Source organism: Balaenoptera musculus, chromosome 10 (assembly GCF_009873245.2).
Source record: "Balaenoptera musculus isolate JJ_BM4_2016_0621 chromosome 10, mBalMus1.pri.v3, whole genome shotgun sequence".
NCBI lineage: Eukaryota > Metazoa > Chordata > Mammalia > Artiodactyla > Balaenopteridae > Balaenoptera > Balaenoptera musculus.
The window spans coordinates 3775066-3798632 of NC_045794.1; the positions used below are offsets into that span (position 1 = coordinate 3775066).

Sequence of the window (23567 nt, forward strand, 5' to 3'; positions counted from 1 at the left end):
TCCCTGACTTCAGACTATATTACAAAGCTACAGTAATCAAGACAGTTTGGTACTGGCACAAAAACAGAAATATAGATCAATGGAACAAGATAGAAAGCCCAGAGATAAACCCACGCACATATGGTCACCTTATCTTCGATAAAGGAGGCAAGCATATACAGTGGAGAAAAGACAGCCTCTTCAATAAGTGGTGCTGGGAAAATTGGACAGCTACATGTAAAAGTATGAAATTAGAACACTCCCTGACACCATACACAAAAATAAACTCAAAATGGATTAAAGACCTAAGTGTAAGGCCAGACACTATCAAACTCTTAGAGGAAAACATAGGCAGAACACTCTATGACATAAATCACAGCAAGATCCTTTTTGACCCAGCCCCTAGAGAAATGGAAATAAAAACACAAATAAACAAATGGGACCTAATGAAACTTAAAAGCTTTTTCACAGCAAAGGAAACCATAAACAAGACCAAAAGACAACCCTCAGAATGGGAGAAAATATTTGCAAATGAAGCAACTGACAAAGGATTAATCTCCAAGATTTACAAGCAGCTCATGCAGCTCAATAACAAAAAAACAAACAACCCAATCCAAAAATGGGCAGAAGACCTAAATAGACATTTCTCCAAAGAAGATATACAGATGGGCAACAGACACATGAAAGAATGCTCAACATCATTAATCATTAGAGAAATGCAAATCAAAACTACAATGAGGTATCATCTCACACCGGTCAGAATGGCCATCATCAAAAAATCTAGAAACAATAAATACTGGAGAGGGTGTGGAGAAAAGGAAACACTCTTGCACTGTTGGTGGGAATGTAAATTGATACAGCCACTATGGAGAACAGTATGGAGGTTCCTTAGAAAACTAAAAATAGAACTACCATATGACCCAGCAATCCCACTACTGGGCATATACCCTGAGAAAACCATAATTCAAAAAGAGTCATGTACCAAAATGTTCATTGCAGCTCTATTTACAATAGCCAGGACATGGAAGCAACCTAAGTGTCCATCATCGGATGAATGGATAAAGAAGATGTGGCACATATATACAATGGAATATTACTCAGCCATAAAAAGAAATGAAATGGAGGTATTTGTAATGAGGTGGATGGAGTTAGAATCTGTCATACAGAGTGAAGTAAGTCAGAAAGAGAAAAACAAATACAGTATGCTAACACATATATATGGAATCTAAGGAAAAAAAAAAAAAGGTCATGAAGAACCTAGTGGCAAGACGGGAATAAAGACACAGACCTACTAGAGAATGGACTTGAGGATATGGGGAGGGGGAGGGGTGAGATGTGACAGGGTGAGAGAGTGGCATGGACATATATACACTACGAAATGTAAAATAGATAGCTAGTGGGAAGCAGCCGCATAGCACAGGGAGATCAGCTCGGTGCTCTGTGACCACCTAGAGGGGTGGGATAGGGAGGGTGGGAGGGAGGGAGATGCAAGAGGGAAGAGATATGGGAACATATGTATATGTATAACTGATTCACTTTGTTATAAAGCAGAAACTAACACACCATTGTAAAGCAATTATACTCCAATAAAGATGTTTAAAAAAAAAAAAAAAAAAAGAATAGGTCAGCCAGACCCTTCTCATATTCCCCGGGACTTGCAAATCTAGGCCTGCCTACTGTGTTTATTCCCAGGATCCTGTTTCTTCCTCTTACCTTCAACTCTGGCAAGCTGGAAATGGCTGAAAATTAAGTAATTTCCCTGTGAAAATGCTCAGTCCCTGAGTGTAGGGAGCTAAATGAACTTGGAAAGCAAGGGAGCAGGGCAGAGTCCCTCCTGCGGACAATTTCCCTTTATGAGTTCGCCTCCTTTCTCCTCTGGCTTTGACCTGCAATCTTCCCACAGCATCTGTGGGGTTTCCGAGTGGAAGGGAAGACAAAACAACAGAAGTGCTTCTACTTTCATTTCAAAATAAAATGGAAGCCCTGTGATGGGCTCGGCTGCCTCACACTTGGATGAAGCCCTGTGATGCCCTGGGCCCCGGCTGGACACAGCTTTCTGTCTCCAAGATTTTTTAGGCCACCAGAAAGTACACTCATAAAAGGGAAAATGGTGCGATGCGTTCCAGAGGCAAAGGGCGAAGGCCATCACCATCACAAAGGGAAAAAAGAGCCCACTTTTATCTGCCCGTCTCTATCAGAGCCGGCACACTGCCATTCTCCCTCCAGAATGGTTCCATGAAAGCCTTTATAGACAAATGGAAATTATCCAGCCCTCAAATATTTCCAGGAACATTTCCCAGACTTCCAAAGTAATTCACAGCTTAGTAACTGCTGTAATCAGAACGTTCAGGGACCAAGCCTAAATCCCTTCTGAAGGCCCTAAGCTTCCTTCCCCCTCACTCTGGGCTCCACGGAGCTGGAGAATGGCTGAAACCTTGCGGCGCACCACACCCGAGGCCGACTTGAAAGTCACCCTGATCCCCCTTGAATCTCTCCTGCAGCAGACAGTTAGGAAATCAAGAGCCCCAAAGCATCTTCAGGATCCATTCAAATGCCATTAATCACCCAGGCTCCAATGGAGGAATATTCTATATGTGGCAGTACCCCACGTGTCCACCACTAACTCCGCGTTGGCCGTGTCAAAGAGAGGCAGATGGGCCAGTCGTGTCAAGCTGTGAGGACACGGGACGGCTGCTGAGCAAAGGATCTGAAAGGGAGCTGCCCCAGGAAAGGACGTGAGATGCTCACAGGTCTTACCGGACCCCTGGGAGGGAGCTTGTTAAGGAAGAATCAGGGCCTCAGACAGGAGGTGTGTTAGTTTCCTAGGGCCGCTGCAACAGAGGACCCAAAACTGGGTGGCTTAAACAACAGAAACTTACTCTCTCACAGTTCTGAGGCTAGAAGTCCACAATCCAGATGTCTCAGAGCAGGCTGTGCTCCCTGAGACTCCAGGTAGGATCCTTCTTGCCTCTTCCCAGCGTCTGGAGGTGGCGGCCACCCTGGGGTCCTCGGCTTTCGGCTGCATCTCTCCTGTGAGCGCTGCCTTCTCCATCACGTGGCCTCTCCCCTCCCGTGTCTGCCCCCATCCTCTTCCTGTCTTATCACCAGTCGTATTGATTAAGGGCCCACTCAATGACTTCATCTCAACTTGACTAATTACATTCATAATCACCCTACTTCCGAATCAGGTCACATTCCGAGGTCCTGGGGGTTAAGGCTTCAACATACCTTTCGGGGACACAATTCAGCTTCTAACTGGTGGTGTCTTAGAAGACCCTGAGACAGGGATTTGGGTGAAAGTGGCTTGTTTGGAAGGGACACGGGAAACACTGTCCGGGGAGTGGGAAGGGAAGCAGCCTGTGAGAGGCACCTTCTCCAGCCAGCAACGGGCGAGCAGCTGCTGGGGCTTGGGGCCTCCCAGGAACTCGAGGGTAGATCACAGGTCTCAGGGATCCAACCTCAGGGGAAAGGGTCAGGCTACTTGTATGTCAACCCCTCAGTCGTGGGGAGACTGCCCCTGAGGGTGTTAACCCCCAGCGCTCCAGTGGGCCACGGGGGATGGCTTTGGAGAAAGCCCCCAGGCAAAGGGACAGACGCCAGCAGTTGGAAGTGGCCACAGGACAAGGAGATGGTCAGTCCTCCCACTGTGATGAGGGCAGGCCACCAAAGGCATCTGGTACATAGGCCGCGGGCGAAGGAGAGGCTCTGGGCCACCCACGTGCCATCCACACAGGCCCTAACCCTCAATTGCCCCATCTGTAAAAAAGCAGGTGACAGTACCTACTTCCTGTGAGGACCGGGCAACGTAAAAACACGTAAAACACTTGGAAACGATGCCTGGCAAACAGTAAGTGGTTGGTAAGTGTGAGCTCTTACAATAATTTCTAGGGCATTTTCAGTATTATTCGTTTTAGTTCGAAATTCTGATAGTGAGATGACTCCTTGGGAGGTGATAAAATAATGAAAGACATATAAACTCATAATGATGCTAATTATATTTCGCAGTTTAAAAAGAACTTTCACTTTTATCATCCCATTTCCATAGTGATCCTGTGACGCTGTCAGGACTGGCTGTCTTTTCCCTCTTTTAGTAATGAACATCTCAGTCTCCGAGAGGTTACGTGACACATCCAGGGACATCAAGAAGAGCTGGGACTCGAACTTACCACCCCTGAGAGTAAGTGAGAAGACCAGAAGCATACTAGGGCTGCGTTTGTTTTCTAGGACTCAATGAAGGGAAGTTTTCAGTTTGTCCTCCCTCCCTGTAAGAACACTCCACAGTCTGCGCCAACCTTCAGCCTTGTATGTGTCTTCAGGGCCCAGTTCTAAGTCCGCCTCCTCCGAGAAGTCTTCCCTGACTCCCTGGTCTGGACTGCTTTGGCCTCTGTCCCTCTGAGTACTTACTCTTTTTTCATGCTTTATGCATTAGAACACCCAGCTTGATCCAGTTGGCTAGATTTTCAAGTGCACATGATATGTCTTATTTCTTCTGCAAAAGCAGAAGCCCTATCAATAAATCTTAGTAAGTGTGAAATTGATATTTGATCATTTAAATGAACAAATTCCCAGCCTGGTACTTTGCATAGAACAGGTGCTCAGTAAGTGTGTGCTGGCTTCCTAACTGGCCACTGAGAGTGAGGGCTGAGAAGGGAACGTATTGGTGGTACAAGGAAAAATATCTATCTGGTGTTTGTGCCAGTTCCTGGTGCAGAGCTCCTAAAACCCTCAGAATTTCCTGAATGAAAGCAGGGTCTTTTGTTATTGACAATGAGCCCCTTTTCAACTACACCTGAGTTCGTGCTAAGGAGTGACTCTGGGTGGGTTTCAGGAATGGGGGCTGGTGGCCAGAGGAACCAACCATGTGATTAGAAGTGGCGACTGAAAAAAATGCACGGCCTAAAAGTTGAGAATTATGTTTTGTTTGAGGACACTCCTGAGGACCCTAGCACAGGAAGGCAGCCTCTCAGATCGCTCTGTGCCAAAGAGGAAAGGAAGGAGCCAGGATACATAGGAGTTTTTGCTGAAAAATAAAACTCGTAGTCGAAGGTCAAAAGATGACTGCTAATCACAAAAACCGGAAATCTCAAGTTAATGATTTCAGGACTTTTCTATGTCTGGGAAGATGCAAGAGTCTGGGCTCATTGAAATTATTCCTTTCATACGCATCGTAAATATCTAGGGCCAGTATCTTGTTTTTCTCCATCCTGCATCACCCCAGGGTGCACGGCTGGGGGTGGCTGCAGTGGCCGATAGCTTGATGGTCTCAACATTGTTGTTTACTGAAATGGTGACATTTTTTGTCCACAGTAGGTTGGAACTTTCAGCCCCACCGCCAACCTCCAGGAAGGAGAGAGAGGCCGGAGCTTGAGTTAATCACCCATGGCCAATGATTTAATCGATTCTGCCTACATAAGAAGCCCCAAAGGATGGGGCTTGGGGAGCTTCCGGGTTGGTGAACCCGTAGAAGATCTAGGGGGTGCCACACCCATGCCATACCCTACCTTCCCTTGCCTTGGGCATTTCTTCCTTCTGGCTGTTCCCCAGTTGTATCCTTTATAACAAATGGTAATAATAAGTAAGGCACCTTCCTGAGTTCTGTGCGCTAAAGAGTTTTTGAACCTGAGGAGGGGTTGTGGGAAACTCAGAATTTACAGCTAGTCGGTCAGACTTATGGGGGTGTATGATGAGGCCCCCCAAGGTGGCTGTTCTCTTGCTCTCTGTACGTCCCCTGCTCGACCAGTCCCTGCTGCATCCACACCTACTCACATGACTGACCTTCCCTCCTAATCATACAGCCTAATCAATAAATGCCTAGCACTTGCCCCTAGCCCCAGCTAGTGACCGTTCTCATCTTCAGATCAGAGCGTCTCCACTATGATAGTTGATCAAAGGGGTGTTGAGGGGTGTATCCCTCTGCTGGTTTTCCTGGTAACCAACTGATGGGCCAACCTATGTCAATCCCCTCTACAACTGGCAACCTCCCTCTTCCCCTGGGAGTGAACACCGCTGCCAGGTCCTGCCTGCCATCTGCCGTGCATGGCGGGGTGTCACTCCAGGACCCTTTTGCTTCCGACATGTAAAATCCCCTGTTCAATAAACCACCGATGTCTCTGTCGCCGTCTCCAGGCTCTTTTTTCGGTTTTGAGGCTGCGCGAGTACAGGGCTTGCAGGGCTGCGGGGTGGAGCACAGGGTAACAACTTGGGACGTGCAGCTGGCATCTGAATGGGGACAGGCTTGTGGGACTAAGCCTTTACCCTGTGGGGTCTGTGTTAGTGTTAGAATTGAACTGGATCCTAGGACACACATTTGGTGTCAGAGGTGGCATTAGAAAAAAAGACACCGCCATATTTAACAATCAGTCCCCCTGGGTGGGTGGGGAAGAACCCTGATTTGCAGCTTCTGCCTATTTCTATGGTGTCAATATTCCCACCGTGGCCACTGTCAAGCTACCGACCATCAGCTCTCACCACGAAAGAAATTGTGACGCTAATGTTTCTGCCCAGGGCCTCCCGAGAGGGTGATCTCTGAATCCCCAGCACAGTCTGCACAGGTGAAGACGCCTCTTTAAACTGTATTCCCCACCCTAGGCTTACAGGGCGGGGCCCATTTAAAATCCATCTGAGTACCTGGGAAAATGTGCTTTTCCCTAGCTTCAGGGTCTCACAGGTGGCCTGTCTGACATTCATGCCTGTGGCCCCCCGACACCCCACAGCCCTGGGAAGACCCTCTGGTGGGACCAGGGCAGTGAGACAGATGAACAAAGATGCTGCTTCTTCCCCAACCACTGCTCAGGATAAAAATATTAAGCACAGGAGCCAGGCCAGTCTGGAAAGGAGTCTTTCCCTGTTCTGTATCAGATTGTTCTTTACTTCTTCAACAGTGCTGGGGGGCTTCGGACAGTCCCACCTCTTCTCTGATAGCCCTCTTACTGTGGTGGGTAAGAACATCAGGTCCAAGTCCAGAGCCCCTGAGCCCCTGGCTGTGTGGCCACAAACAGGTTACTCAACCTCTCTGAGCCCCGCTTTCCTCACCTGTACAATGAAGGCAAGGGTAGTACCTTACGAGTGTTAGCTACTGTTATTATTCTTATCATTATGGAACCCAAACTGGCCTCCTTCACCCCAGATACAATTCTAACAAAACAGACTCATAAACAAAAAAGCAACACAACGACAAAAAAACACTACCTGAAGAGATATGATCTACCTTTGATGGCCCAGCGGGAGGGGACCTCTTGGTGTGATGTCACCCACCACAGGCCACCAGGAAGGCAACATGCCCCACCAGCCCATTTAAAGGGGCAGCTGTACAGAAGCACCTTTGAGAGGGCAACTCACCACTCTGCCTGCTGTGGCTTACTCAACCGCTATGTTCTGCCTCCTTTTTCCTTGAATTAGGTCCAATTTCCTTGTCTGGCCTCAAGGGAGACAGGGAACAGCTGTCTCTACCGCTATAAAATAAGTCTTCCAAGTCTGGACAACTAATATTCAGCGGCACCATTCACGCTTCTCTTGCTATATTATAAGATACGTTAAAGGCCTTGATCATGATTTGGGGGTCTCCGCGACACGACTGCTGTTCACACTAATTCGTCTCATAATTAGTGGTTGTAAACCACTTTGAAGATAAAAGGTGTTTTACAAGAGCTAAGTCCTATTATGATTAGCTTTCCAATATTTCCTTGCAGATGAGTACATCAAAGCCAAACACAGGCTCAGAGTGAGATCTGGTGGTTAATCAGATGTATTTCAAGGCGGCTGGTATATATTAAAGACACTGCTGCAAAATTTACCAGCATTAAAAAAGTGCCTGCTTTCTTCCCAACAGAACAAGCTCTTTCCCAAGACTGTCAGTGCTGATGTCTGACAGACGAGCGGAGACCAAGAGCTAACATATCCTCTGGGCCTGGAAGAGAATGATTCAATAATGGCACCTGGCTTTGTATAATGTCTTGATTATTGTCAACATGGTTCTGGGCCCCCTGTTCTCATTTTATTTTGTTTTCGCGATCATTCTATGATATGGGCAAGTAAAGTTAACACGATCCCTGTTTGACAGATGAGGAAGCTGCCAAGTGGTACAGCCGGACACAGTTACGGATGCAGTTACCAAGGCGACACTATGGATGCCCCACCCACATCCTCTCCGATATTTGTGCACTACCCACCCCCTCCACCGTCCCCGCCTTTGTTCTAAGCTCCCTGCACCTGTGACTCTTAGAAGGCACATCCTTGGGCTTCTGGAGTTGCTTTGTCTCATGGACAGAGCCAGAAGTGTCTGAAGTTTTCCAGTCACCCCTAAACAGCCCTTAGCCAATACCTGCTGGTGCAGAAGCAGGGAAACCCATTCTTCCCTGCTTCAGTGGGGAAGACTCTGAGCTGGGATTTACACTTTTGTCAGGCCAGGCTGAAGCTGGAACTCTGCCCCACATCACACTCTGGCTTCCTCCCCTCTCCTGTCCTGTGTTCCACTCCTTTACTAGGTCTTCCTGGAGCACTTCCTTAATAAACCACTTGCCTGGTCAGCCCTCTCTCGGGGTCTGCTTCCAGGGAACCCAACCTAAGTCAGCTCTCTCGACTCAGCACGAATGATAATGTTTTGCGTGTTTTCTATTAAATACGTGCTCCCAGTTCCTCTTAGTTCCAATCCTTCCCTGCCAAGTCTCCAAAGCAGATGGAACGTCATGATCAAAGGGAAAACAGGAGCTTTGAGAGTAGAGAGCTAAGAGCTAGGGGCATTAGGGTGGACACAGAACTAACTGTTTCCCACCTGTCCCATGGGAGGAGGGTCAGATGGGACACTGAATATGAAAGTGAACCGTGATGTTGTACACAAACGCAGACGTATCCTCACCATTGCTATGGGGAAGGGCAGAGAGCAGAGGAAGAAGGGCAGAGAGACGGGCATGCTCCACAGGGAAGCGACTCCTACGAGAAGCGAGTGCCTGGCACCAGCTCCTTGTGGAGAGGGGCCAGCAAAGGCTCCAGGCTCTTCTGCCCACATGTAACTGCAGGGCAAAAAGATCTAGGAAAAGTGACAAGCTTCCTCTTCCAGAGGCCTCCTTTAAACAAACTTAAGTGATATCCACTTGTTTCACCAACTTCCCCAATGGGGAGGGACAGACCTCTGTCATCTAATATTTAAGCAACTGTGTCCTCATATCCCTGATGAACACAGATGCAAAAATTCTCAACAAAATACTAGCAAACCAAATTTAACAGCACCATTGAATGGATTGTGCACCATGATCAAGTGGGATTCATGCCTGGGTTATAAAGACGGTTCAACATATACAAGTCAATCAGTGTGATACACCACCTTAATAGAACGAAAGATAAAAATTGTACAATCGATTCAAGAGATGCCAAAAAAGCATTTGACAAAATTCAACATCCATTCATGACAAAAACTCTCAACAAATTGGGTATGGAAGGAACATACCTCAGCATAAGGAAGGCCATATGTGACAAGCCCACAGTTAACATCATACTCAATGGTCAAAGGTTGAAAGAATTTCCTCTAAGATGGGGAACAAGACAAGGGTGTCCACTCTCACCACTCCTACTCAACATAGTACTAGAAGTCCTAGCCAGAGCAATCACACAAGAAAAAGAAATGAAAGGCAGGCAAGTCAGAAAGGAAGACATAAAATTGTCTGTGTGCTGACGGCATAATTTTATATATAGAAAATCCTAAAGATTTCACCAAAAACCTGTTAGATCTAATCAATAAATTCAGCAAAGTTGTAGGATTCAAAATCAACATACAAAACTCAGCGGCATTTCAATATACTGACAGTGAATTTTCTGAAAAAGAAATAAACAATCTCAATTACAATAGCATCAAAAACAATAAACTACTAGGAATAAATTCAACCAAGGAGGTGAAACATCCGTACACTGAAAACTATGAGACACTGATGAAAGATACGAAGAAGACACAAATAAATGGAAAGATAGCTCATGTTCATGGATCAGAAGAATTAGTATTGTTAAAACGTCCATGCTACCCGAAGCCATCTGCAGATTTAATGCAATCCGTATCAAGGTTCCAATGACATTTACTTGCAGAAATTAAAAAAAAAAATCCTAAAATTTGTTTGGAACCACAAAGACCCCTAATAGTCAAAGCAATCCTGAGGAATAAGAACAAAGCTGGAAGCATCACACTTCCTGACTTCAAACTATATTATAAAGTTATAGTAATCAAACAAGTATGGTACCAGCATAAAAAACAGACATATAGACCAATGGAACAGAATTGAGGGTCCAGAAATAAATCCACACATATACAGTCAACAAGGGAGCCAAGAATACTCAATGGAGAAAAGACAGTCTTTTAAATAAATGGTGCTGGGAAATTAGATAGTCATATTATTCAACCATAAAAAAGAAGGAATTCCTGCCATTTGTGACAACATAAACCTTGAGGGCATTGTGCTTAGTGAAATAAGTCAGACAGAGAAAGAAATACTGTATGATCTCACTTATATGTGGAATCTAAAAAAAAATTAACTCGTGGATATAGAGAACAGATTGGTGGTTGCCAACAGTAGGAGGTGGGGGGATGGGTGCAGGGGGTCAAAAGGTACAGACTTCCCCTTATAAGATAAATAAGTCCTGAGGATGTAATGTACAGCAGCGTGACTAGTTAATCACACTCTATTGCATATTTAAAAGTTGCTAAGAGAACAGATCTTAAAAGTTCTCATCACAAGAAAAAATTATAACTATGTGAGGTGATGGATGTTAAGTAAGTGTGGGATTCATTTCACATATATTCACAAACATACACCGAATCATTATGTTGTACACTCTAAACTTCTATAATGTTATATATGTCAATTACATCTCAACAAAGCTGAGGAAAAAAGATAGAAAAAAGAGAAAGAAGCTGTGCTCAAGAAAGCTTGGAAGAAATGGCTAGTCTGATGAACTCGGTTTCTCGAACCTAAGCGTCCACAGACGATCCTCATGAATATTAAACACAGCATCGGAGGCACCAGCACAGGGCCTGGTGTTGAGGGCTGTGGGATGTGGATGAAGGTCCTGGCTCTTCAGAGGATGGGTAAATCCTCACATCTGGGGGACATTTTTGCTACCGGTGACTCAAATCCCACCTAGGAAACACACAGAGATGAGAACGCCTTACTTTCCACTGGGGCCACAATTTTATGACAATTAGAGAAAACTGGCAGAAAAAGCCCCTCCTAATAGGGCTGCAATGTCTCAGAAGAAAACGGACTCAGTCCTATCCTCTTCCAGGTTGTGGGGACGAGGAGGTGAGGAGGAGGGGTAGCAGTGGGCTGTCTGCTCAGCCACGGGAGTCTGGAGACTGTGCCCAGCCCAGCGAGGGCAGACCCTTGTGCGTGAGAAGGGGGTGGCCTCAGGGCAAACTAGACATCCCCTCCAGAAGCCCCAGCTCTCAGCTGTGAAGCTTTCTGCATCCAACCCACAAATGTCGTCTGCATCACTGAAGCTCACCCTTGAAGACAGAGATGCAGAATTGTGGCATCCCTACCTAAGTGAGACGTGCAGAGTATTTGTCAGAGGAGCATAAGAGCCCCAGGAGGAGAGCCAGCTGAGGATGCTGGGGTTGGACCAGGCTTTGGGACAGGGAGAGGATGGGGCTCCTGGCCTGGGGCAGCTTAGGGATGCTGAGACCGTGAGCTTGGAGAGGGACTTGGCAGAATGCCTTGGCCACGTGCTAAGTCACAGGGTCTGTGTGCACGCTTGGCATGACTGGCAAGAGGCAGTGGTGATGGCCAAGGGGGCCAGGGTGATCCGTCACCCTCAGCCGAAGCTCCAGCCACAGCCGCAACTGCAGACCAGACGGGTATCCCCAGTGACTGCGGCCTCTGCTCAGCTCAGAATATGCACAGTTCATCCGAAGCAAATCCTTCTTATTCTGTACAGCATGTGGGCGCTCGTTCACTCATTCAATGAATATTTACTCTGGGCAGGCACTGTTTTAGGTGCCAAAGAGGCAGCAACAGGCAAATCCAGCAAGCCCTGGACCTCATGGAGCTTATATTCCAGTGGAGAGAGGCAAACAATAAATCTCTAAACCCAGTCAGCATTTTCAGATGATGGAAAGTGCTGGAGGAAGACAAGCCCATCCCTAGAGCACCTCTCTATAACCCTCACTGGCACTGCTGCCAGCTCTGCTCCCCAGGAGGCTGGAAGAAACCAGAGTGGGGAGGCGCCTCCTTCTAGTGGCTTCCCAGGCAGAGCCGTCAGCAAAGCCAGGGCACTGGGAGGACACAGAGGAGTGTCGCTGTGTCTGCTCCCAGCTGCTGACACCTGGCAAACTTCGGTCACATGTATTCCAAAAAAAACTCATTTAGGCTGTATATAAGATGTTAATAGTGTTAGCTCTAGATGATAATCTTAAGAGATGATTTATTTTGATTTTCTTCTGAATTTTCTTTGTTTTTTCATTTTTTTAAATTGAAGTATAGTTGACTTACAATGTTGTATTAGTTTCAGGTGTACAGCAAAGTGATTCGATTATATATATATTATATATATATATAATATATATATACACACACACACATTCTTTTTCATATTCTTTTCCATTATGATTTAGCACAGGATATTGAATATAGTTTCCTGTGCTGTACAGTAAGACCTTGTTGATTACCTATTTTATTTTGTTTTTACAATTTTTATTGGAGTATGGTTGCTTTACAGTGTTAGTTTCTGCTGTACAGTAAAGTGAATCAGCTATATACATATACATATATCCCCTCTTTTTTGGATTTCCTTCCCATTTAGGTCACCGCAGAGCACTGAGTTGAGTTCCCTGTGCTATACAGTAGGTTCTCATTAGTTATCTATTTTATACATAGTCGTGTATACTTGTCAATCCCAATCTCCCAATTCATCCCACCCTCCCTTCCCCCCTTGGTAGCCATAAGTTTGTTCTCTACATCTGTCTCTCTTTCTGCTTTGCAAATAAGTTCATCTGTACCATTTTTCTAGACTCCACATATAAGCGATATTATACGATATTTGTTTTTCTCTTTCTGACTTACTTCACTGTATGGCAGTTTCTAGGTTATATATAGTAGTTTGTATCTGCTAATCCCAAACTTCTAATTTATCCCTCCCCCACCCGCTTTCCCCTTTGGTAATCATAAGTTTGTTTTCTATGCCTGTGAGTCTGTTTTTGTTTGTAAATAAGTTCATTTGTGTCATATGTTAGATTCCACATATAAGTGATATATGATATTTGTCTTTCTCTGTCTGACTTACTTCACGTCGTATGATAATCTCTAGGTCCATCCATATTGCTGCAAATGGCATTCTTTTTTATGGCTGAGTAGTATTCCATTGTATATATATATACCACATCTTCTTTACCCATTCATCTGTCGATGGACATTTAGGTTGCTTCCATGTCTTGGCTATTGTGAATAGTGCTGCTATGAACATTTGGGTGCATGTATCTTTTCGAATTATAGTTTTCTCCAGATATGTGCCCAGGAGCAGGATTACAGGATCATATGGTAGCTCTATTTTTAGTTTTTTAAGGACCCTCCATACTGTTCTCCATAGTGGCTCCACCAATTTACATTCCCACCAACAGTGTAGGAGGGTCCCCTTTTTTCCACACCCTCTCCAGCATTTTTTATTTGTAGATTTTTTAATGATGGCCATTCTGACTGGTGTGAGGTGGTACCTCACTGAATTTTCTAATATTTTTGTAATTTCAATGTGTTATTTTTGCAATAAAGGAAAAAACATATCTTTTTTTAAAAAATGAGAGGATTATTCTAGCTAAATCAAATGAGTAAGAAATATGTTTGGACAGGTAGGCACGGAACCAGATCTAAGGGTGATGAATAACATCCTTCCAGGCCACTTTATGGTTTACAAAGCAATTTCACAATAAATACCTCCTTCGACCCTCACAAGACTTTCCCAAGGTTACATAGAAAATAAACTTCAGTACAGGAAAATGCCTGACCCTCAGGGCCCTGACTTCAAGGCCAATGTGTTTTCTGTTATTCCACCTGTCCTTCTGTAACTGACCTCACTTCTCTTTACAGCTGAAGCCCTCCAAAAGCCGCTGAGCACCCCAGCTCCGGCCCCTCTCCCAGCCACCGCCTTTGCCTCTCCTGCAGTGACCAAGCTGATTGACTCATCCGTGCATTATTAAACTATAGTCTTTCCCAAGCTCCTAACCAGGTTCTAGGGGTATTGAACTGGGCCTTGGGATACAGGGCAGAGCCGAAAAGGTCTCCAGTTCAGGAGAGAGGTTTTACCAAGTTAGTGAATATATACTACAAATCATGGTCATTGCAGTGAAATAAAAGTAAAGGGTATTAACGCAAATGATTAGCATCAGAGGAAGCTGCTTGGATCGGGGCACTTGCCCTTCCTCCACATGGAGCAATACATTGTCACTGAGCCGCAAGGTAAGCCAGGCAGACATCCTAATTGGAGGCCAAGATCACAAGAGCACAGTTCTCAGAGGATGTGCATTCTGGATGGAGAGGCAGCGCACAAAGCCGGATGAAAACTTAATTACGGGCAGCATGGGGGAACCTCCCTGGCGGTCCAGTGGTTGAGACTTCGCGCTTTCACTGCAGTTGAAGTGGGTCCGATCCCTGGTCAGGGAGCTAAAATCCCATATGCTGTGTGGCACGGCCGAAAAGTAAAAAAAAAAAAAAAAAAAAAAAAATGGGGGGGGCGGCGCAGCACGGGCACTCACAGCAATGGAACAGCCCCTGGAACCCTCTCTGGAGCAAAGCAGAATTTACCAACCAGATCACCAGGGATGTCACAAGTCAATTCGGGATTGTCACTGGGAGAAGCCACAGAAAGAAGGGGCTCGGCCATACAGAAAACGTGTAGCTGACAATGCAAGACCTAAGTGAGGGTCCAGGCCTTCAGCACTACAGGACACTAGAGATGGGACAGGACGGGGGGGGCTGACAAGGAAGAAAGTCTTCAGGGTAGGAGGGGACACCTAAAGTGGGCCTCAGAGAGTGAATGGGATCTGGATGTTCCTCAAGGTCATCCCATTCAGCAAGGCCGCGAGGACGCCCGGAAGACCCACAGCACAGCCTGTGGGCCCTTTCTCCTCCAGACATTGGTGGCTGGCTTCCCAGCCGCTCCACCACGTCAGAGGGTTTTTAAGCGTCTCTCCCGCTCTGCTCTGAAGAGCCAGGCATGCTGCTAGACACCCCAGGCTGAACATCGAGAAGATTTCCGCACAGGGCGAGCTCCAAATGCTGAGAACACCTGGCTAACTAGGTCACCTGCACAGTGGATTCTACTGCGATACATGCATGAGCGAGGTGCCAGACTGCCAGGTGCTGGGACCCACCGGGGGCAGACAACTCAAGTCGTGTTGGTTGCCATTTGACGTTACAGGCGCTGCTGCGGTGATCTGGGCTACGGTGAGTGACCCAGCCACATAGACTCAACCCTAACAATGGTAATAACCATACAACAACGGCAGCAAGCTTTCACACGGTGCTTTAGAGTCAACAAAGATGTTTGTCATCTAAGCCTAACAGCTAACATCATATTTGTAACACAGACATGACTCTATGGCATCCAAAGCTCGTGCTGTCTTATTTGTCATAAGAACATGCCAGCAGTTACGGCTTCTGGACAACAGCTGGTGGAGGGCCAGGCCCAAGGTGCTGGACGTCTCCCGTCTACCTCTCCTTGGGACACTGAGTCACCCGCGGGGAAACCTTCATCTCCAAGGCCTGCGAGCAGAGGAAGAGAGCCTTCAGCGGAGGCCGGAGAAGCTGGGCTCATCCGGGATCTCATTCTGCGCTCTCTCTGCGTTAAGAGCATCAGGCTTTGGCTTTAGGAAGCCCTGGGTTCAAGCCCCGGGTCTGTGACTTACTACGTGTGTGACCCTCAGCAAGCTCCTAACTTCTCTGAGCCACTTTCCTCTCTTAAGCATGGATAATATGAGCATCTCTCTCATAAAGGTGTCGTGAAGATAATAAGGTACAGTGCTTAGCCCGGGGCCCGGCCTATGCTTAGTGCTCGTTAAGTACTAGTTGTATTATTACCATTACTATTATTATTATTATTACAGAGAGGAGAGCTCAGTGTCATTTCTTCACCTGAACCCACAGACTAGGACAGCACCCTGGGGCACGGCATCTTCCTCTCTCTGGATGAAATCAGCAGCCGGGGGGAGGGGCAGAGCACCCAGGGAGGGGGTCCCCCTTTCCGGGCTGGCAGCACCCTCCTGCGAGCAGCAGGGCCTGCAGTGAAGTGCCTCCCTCTGTGTTCACGGCTGGTGGGGATGGCGGACTGTCACCCCTGAGCCCCAGAGCCACACTGTCCGACACGGTCACCACGAGCCACACCAGGCTGTCCAGCACTGGAAACGTGGCCGGTCCAAAACGAGACGCGCTGTAAGAATAACCTAGTTCCCAAAAAAGGAATGTGCGATGTCTAATTAATAACGTTTTAGGTTGACTACATGCTGAAATGATAACCTTGGGGTATATTAGGTTAAAGAAAATGTGAATACAGTTAATTTCGCCTGCTTCCTTTCCTTCTTCTTCAGTGGCAACTAGAATGTGAGAAAGTTCGTGTGCTCACATAGACTTCGGCTGCACAGTCCTGGTCAGGAACACGAGCTCCATGAAGCCGAGGCTCTGTCTCTCCGGTTCACTGCTGCGTCCCCAGCCCCCCGGGACAGGCCCTGAATGCATGAGCACAGGGAGGTGTGAGGTCTGGAGGAGAGCTTTCAGAGCTGGAGGTCAGCTTGAGGAGGCAGGGGCAGTTTGGGAGTCGTACACAGGAGTACACTGAGTCTGGGAAAAATATTAAGAACGTATCCCCAAACGGCAAGAGTCAAATCAAGTGCATCCCAAACCTAAGTTCTTTCTACTAAATCCCTTTACCGCCCACAGCAACGCAGAGTAGAGAAAGAAAACTAGATTTCAGATTTTCTTACAAAGCACATTCCCCTCCATCGCCACCAATGTCCTAGCTTTGGGCCTCGGGCTCCTGAGCTCCCCTTTTGCAGCTTGTAAACCACCAGGGCCCCTCAGTTTCATGTCTCATCCTGTCATATAGAGAGGCTGAGCCCTAAATATTTCCACGCTCTCCTCTCCATGCTTTGGCCCCCAAAGAGCCTCTCTGGCTGAGATGCCTTCACATCACCCATATCCATAATGTGTTAGCTTAAGGTTCCCTTTCATTTTACTTGGGTTTCAATACTTTTCATCAGAAGCCAAAACCTTGCAGACTTTTTCCTTGATCTTGTCATTAAATTCCCTCAGAGGTATTTGATTCTAGAAATAGCCTCTGCTCTGCCACATCTCCTTGAAAGAAAAAAGACATCTAAATAACAAGCATCCTGCCATATCCACATACAAATCTCAGAGGCAAGTGGGTCTGTAGCCCTTATATTTGCTCTTCCTGTTCGGTTGCCATTTTTACCGACGAAGTGCCTACATTTTATTCCCAAAAAGGAAGGTAGTCAATATACCTCCAGCCGCCCATGTTCTCCACGTACGCCTTGAAGGGATCCTGATGTCCTGTGAACATTTTCTGCTGCCTTTGTCCCCGTGAAACCCTCCAGTGTGCTCTGCTCTGCTCCGCTTTCCCCTCTGGTCCCCTCCTGACTTGATGCCACCCACCTCCCTCAAAACCAAGCTTCTTGGAAGCATCTGTCATTTCCACTTCCAACCCCAGCTCAAGAGTCTTGAGTTTTATCTGAGCAAAGGTATTTTAGAGCCAAAACTGATTTCTCAGAGAAGAAAAATCTCACTCTCACCTTCCCGGGTGACACGCCGACACTATTTTTGATCAGAAAGAATAAAGAAAGATTGGCCAGAATCAACTGTGTCATTCTAATGCAAGAAAAGGACCTCCATCAAAAAGCTGCTTCCAACTCAACCCGATGTGGGATGCAGACCGCACTTAATCACCCACCCGTGTTTCAGCCGCTGAATCATTACGGATTTTCATCCCCTTCCCCAGCCACCCAGCAGAGCGCCTGACGGGCCAGCAGTGGCTGGTGCTTGAGGAACGCACGTGAGTTTTAACCAACCAGCAAAGCCCAGGACAGCACATCTGCCTCCTCAGAATAATCATGTGCTGCATCCCAAGGCCAAATGAATCCACCCGGCAGTTCTCGTGGGCTAACATTTACAGAGGCCCTTAGTGCAAGATGCTGGGTTAGGGGACAGGGATAAAAAGTGAGTGACACGTCATCTGGGCCCGCAGAAAGCTCACCGTCAAATGCAGACAGATGCACGTGACAACCTAAAATGTGAGGTAGAACGGGGCAAGGTAATAAGTGTGTGTGCGTGTGTGTGTGTGTGAGTGTGTACTGAAAAAAAAAAGATGGGAAGGAAATATACCCCAATGTTACTAGTGATTATCTCTGTTTATTGGGTTTATGGGTGATTTTTTTCTCTTCGTTACTGTTTGCTACATTCTCAGATCTTTCTTCTTAGGATAAACATAAATGTGATTTGGTGAGAAGTGAAGACTTTGCAGAGGATGGGGTACATACATGGGCCCTGCAGGATAGGGAGAATTGGGCAGGGAGGAAACGAGGGGAGGAGATTCCAGGCAAAGGGGGCAGCATGAAATGGCCCACCAGGCTGCAGCAGGGGGAGGCCGATTTGGGGTAACGCGAGCAAGAAGACTACGCCTGGGCATTCACGTCGAGAGAGGCAGGACTGGGGGCCTGGGAGCCTGGGAGGCCAGGCCAAACGGACTCAGTTCCTTATTCTGTGCTCCTCTCGCCCTTGGCGTTTGCTGTTAATACATCACTCATCACACTGCGTTACACTTGGTTCTATTCAAATCTATCCCCCACTAAATTTTTAGCTCCTGGAGGTCAGGGATCCTGGCTCACTCGTTCTGTAACCATAGCATTAGCACAATGACTAGCACAGAACAGGAGTCCACAGAAGCTTCTTGGATGAGTTGAATGCTAAGGGGGGTTATTCTTTATTTCGTCGGTGATAAGCACTTATCACGGGTTGCAGAAACTTACGCACTTAAGGCAGCTAATGCATGCCAGGCGCTGTGCTGGGTGCAAGGACATTGTCCTAACTGATCCCACTTACAGCCCTGTGTGATCTCGACCGCCCTCGTTTACACACGAGGCTCAGAAAGGTCAAGTCACCTGCCTGAGGTCATACAGCCAAGGGTAAGAGAACCAGGACAGTTTGAAGACAGTGTGGAGGACGGAGTCAAACAGAAACCTCGTACAAACAAGGAGACTAGAGCAGGGAGGGGCTCTGGTGACCTGGGCTGGCCCAGCTGCTCAGAGTGGGGAGGGGAGGGGAGGGAAAGGCTGGAGGGCAGCCTGAAGGCAGTGCCGACACCTGGGCACGGACCGCGCCTCGGCTGCTTCCCAAGCAGGCTCGTTATTTCTGCTGTCAACTCAGGGACAGACAGCTCCACAGGGGCTCACCCATCCCTTGGAAGAGCTCCCGCCTCTCAGAAACAGGGCCTGTGGAAAGAGCCCCTCGCCAGCCCGGGCTGCGGGCACCCCTGCCACTCCCCATCCACCGCAGGGCTTTACGACTTCCTGGACCTCGACACTGTCCCGACAATGTCCGTCAAACTGGCCCCGACCACAGCAGACATGAACTCCCCCGGCCGAGATGGAGGCAGAATTGGGAGCCAGAAGTGGCTTCCCATCCATCTTGATCACTGACTAAAGAGGTCAACTTTACCGACTTCCTCCCCAGCGCCACCCCCCACCCCGTCAGTTTCCTCATATGTAAATGGGGAGGGTCCATTTGTAAATAGGGCAGATGCCCTTTAAGACCCTCAGACTAGGTTTACTGTTGTAGGTTCTCAGGGACCTCGACCCCTCTCTAGCGTGTAAGCCCATCGTAACAATGTGTAGCATCAGTCAACCTCTCCCTCTCCTGCCGGACCTGAGCTCCCCGAGGGCAGCTTGGCCCGTTCCCAGAAGCATCTTCAGCCCTGTCCTGAGTGCCCAGCCCGAGGCCGCACCCCGTGTCTGCCCACTGAATGGACCGGTGGCTGGTCTTGGGGCCGCCCCTTCTCCGGGTTGTCCCCGCGTGTGGGAAGGCAGCCAGCCCTAGACGTCCCGTCCCAGCAGGGATTCTCCGGGAGGCATGACTCCGTGGGGTCCGGTTTCTCCCCACAGTTCAGGGGGCCAGTTAGTGTCAGATCGGTGGGTGTCCTCCACCCACCCCGGGAAAATCCCTCCGGTTTTCTCGCAAATAGGACGACATCGGAGGTGGAGGTTTGGAAACAGTTTGTGTGTCTGCGTTCAGAATGCTCTGCTGCTTGACTGGAAGCATCTTCACTGGTGCCCTCTCTCAGGATCACAGTGAGAGCAAGGCTCGGGAGGGGGCGGCTCAGCGCCCGGGAGGCTTAGCGGCGGCGGTGGTCCTCCGTCCCTGACTTCAGCATCACGCTCACTTGAAGACGCCCTTCTTTTTCACAACCCATAACGGGCAGGGGTTCCTGGAAGCGGGAGGATGCCCAGAATGACCTCTACCAGAGCATCCTATTCAGGGGACCCCAACATTGCTCCCCGAGGTCAGCAGCTACCTTCCGACCTGCACTCAGCATTCTGCAGCCTCGCCCTTGACGTTAAAACAGAAGCCACTGACCTCACAGTGTCAAAGCGGGGTGTCCATGGAGGAAGTGACCTGCTTTCTTTAAAGACATTCATCGCCCCAAAATGACATGACGGTGTTCCTGTGCCCTTCCTTCATACCTGGGACACCAGGTGACGTTGAATCCCCAACACGGCTGATGGGTGGCTGCTCCCGTTTCTGCTTCTCTCTGCAGCCCACCCAGGCCCCCCTGCCCACCCCCAGTTCAGGGCACGGTAGTCCCTAGACAGCTCCTGCCAGGCAGCATTTAATCGCTCCCCCACCCCTAAGGCAATCATTCTTAGGGTGACCTCTCTGCTCCCGTGCTACTGGTCCTTTCTGAGTCTGCTATTCAAAACAATGCCTGGGGGCTTCCCTGGTGGCGCAGTGGTTGAGAATCTGCCTGCCAATGCAGGGGACACGGGTTCGAGCCCTGGTCTGGGAAGATCCCACATGCCACGGAGCAACTGGGCCCGCGAGCCACAACTACTGAGCCTGCGTGTCTGGAGCCTGTGCTCCGCAACAAGAGAGGTCGCAATAGTGAGAGACCCGCGCACCGCGATGAAGAGTGGCCCCCGCTTGCCGCAACTAGAGAAAACCCTCGCACAGAAACGAAGACCCAGCACAGCCAAAAATAAATAAATAAATAAATAAATTCAAAAAAAAAAAAAAAAAAAAAAAAAAAACAATGCCTGGGAAATGCACAAACGCGATCCGGTCACGTGATTAGTGAGTTCCAGGACAAACACTCTCAGCTCCCGCTGGGCTGGCCAAAGAGTCAGGGAGGACTCTGGCTTCCCAGGCTCCATGAAGAACGTTTCCCCTGCTTGTGTTGGCAGAAAGTAGGGTTTGGGTCTGGGTTTCGACGCAGTGCCCACGAGATGCCTCCGAAAGACAACTGGCTGGTTATTAACAAAGTACAGTTGGCATTGTGCACGCTTGGAAGCTGGCTGCTCTCACTCCAGTGCGGTGGGCTGAGGACGGTCCCTCCGGGGTTCATCAGAAGCGATGGAGCTTTATTTAGGGGTCTGCAGAAGGGATCAACTTCTAAGGCGTCGGCAGATCCACCCACTGATGTGGGTGAAGTCACCCAGAGCTCCCGGGCTGGGAAACAAATGCTTCACTCAAGCTCACGAAGCCGCCATGGAAAGAGGTCCCCCCGACCCCCAATGCAGGGAGGGGCGGAGCGCAGAAGGGACCCAGTGTTGCACTGTGCAACCCCAGGTAGGCAGGCAGGCCTCCCAACTTCCAAGCCACACTGCTCCCTCCTCAGCGTCCCTCGGTAGCCCCCATGCTTGTGGAAGGAAGTTCAAACTCACTTCCCGGGTTCCTGGGCCTTCTGTGCTCTAAGGAGGTGTGGCAAAGGCAATTCCCTGAAATATGCCAGGAGAGACGGAGAGGAAAGGCATCGTCAACTTCTGGGGTGTTCCGGGGGGGGCTCTGTACAGAAGGAGTTCCCACTCGTCTTAGGAACAGCCCTCTGTGGTAGCCACTCTGCCTCTATTCTACCTCTAGCCGTGCCTTCTCAATTTCATTCATTTTGCTTCCATTTCTGAAAAACTCCTTTACTCCCTCCATCTCACCAAATTTTTTTAAAATGGTTCTTTTTTTAAAATTTATTTATTTTATTTATTTTAATTTTGTCTGCGTTGGGTCTTCGTTGCAGTGCGCGGGCTTCTCATTGCGGTGGCTTCTCTTGTTGCGGAGCACAGGCTCTAGGCACACGGGCTTCAGTAGTTGTAGCGTGTGGGCTCAGTAGTTGTGGCTCGCAGGCTCAGTAGTTGTGGCGCATGGGCTTAGTTGCTCCGCAGCATGTGGGATCTTCCTGGACCAGGGATTGAACCCGTGTCCCTTGCACTGGCAGGAGGATTCTTAACCATTGTGCCACCAGGGAAGCCCCATCTCACCAAATTTTATCCACCCTATAGGCAGAGCATTCGTTTCCTGGGGCTGCCAAAACAAATGATCAAAAACTGGGTATCATATATACACTACCAAACGTAAAATAGATAGCTAGTGGGAAGCAGCCGCATAGCACAGGGAGATCAGCTCAGTGTTTTGTGACCACCTAGAGGGGTGGGATAGGGAGAGTGGGAGGGAGACGCAAGAGGGAGGAGATATGGGGATATATGTATATGTATAGCTGATTCACTTTGTTATAAAGCAGAAACTAACAATTGTAAAGCAATTATACTCCAATAAAGATGTTAAAAAAACAAAAAAATACCCAACTAGGTATCTTAAAACAACAGAAATGTATTCTCTCATAGTTCTAGAAGCCAGAAGTCCTAAATCAAGGTGTCCACAGGGCCATGCTCCCTCGGAAGGCTCTAGGGAGAGTCCTTTCCTTACTTCTTCTGGCTTCTGGCGCCTCCCGGTGTCCCTTGGCTTGTGGTTCCATCACTAGAGGCTCTGCCTCTGTCTTCACACGGCCTTGTCCTCTTTGGGTCTCTCCTCCGTGTGCCTCTTATAAGGACACCTGTCACTGAATTTAGGGCCCACCTGGATAATCGGGATGGTCTCACCCGGAGATCTGTAGCTGAATGACATCTGCAAAAACCTTTTCCTGATAGGCTCACTTTCATAGGTTCTGGTAGTTGGGATAACCAGAACCTCTCAGTACATTAGAATCATCTGGGGACAGTTTTAGACTCCAGATGCCTGGGCCTCACTCCAGAGATTCAGTTTCACATGATCCTGAGTGCGGTCAAAGTGTGAGGAGCGGGGTCGGGGAGGGGAGCAAGGTTTTGTTGTTTGGTTTCTTAGAGTTTCCCAGGCTCAAGGGCTCACAGCCTCTCATCCAAGCAGACATCATGGGTGACACCAACTTTCTCTGATAGGATGATTTTCAGTTTACTCACAAATCACACTGCCTGTCATCTATTGTTTTTTCAATGTTGCACAAAGAAGGTCAGAGACCTCAGAGATCATTTCGTCCAATGGTGCCCCGCCCTCTCCAATCAACACCCCATTTTTATAACAAATATTTGGAAACGC

The 23567-nt window shown here is 48.2% G+C and overlaps 1 protein-coding gene across 1 annotated transcript in view; it reads right to left on the reverse strand.

Moving 5' to 3' along the window:
• The window catches only part of CRACR2A (calcium release activated channel regulator 2A), a 125283-nt gene that overhangs the window by 82179 nt on the left and 19537 nt on the right, over positions 1-23567 (reverse strand).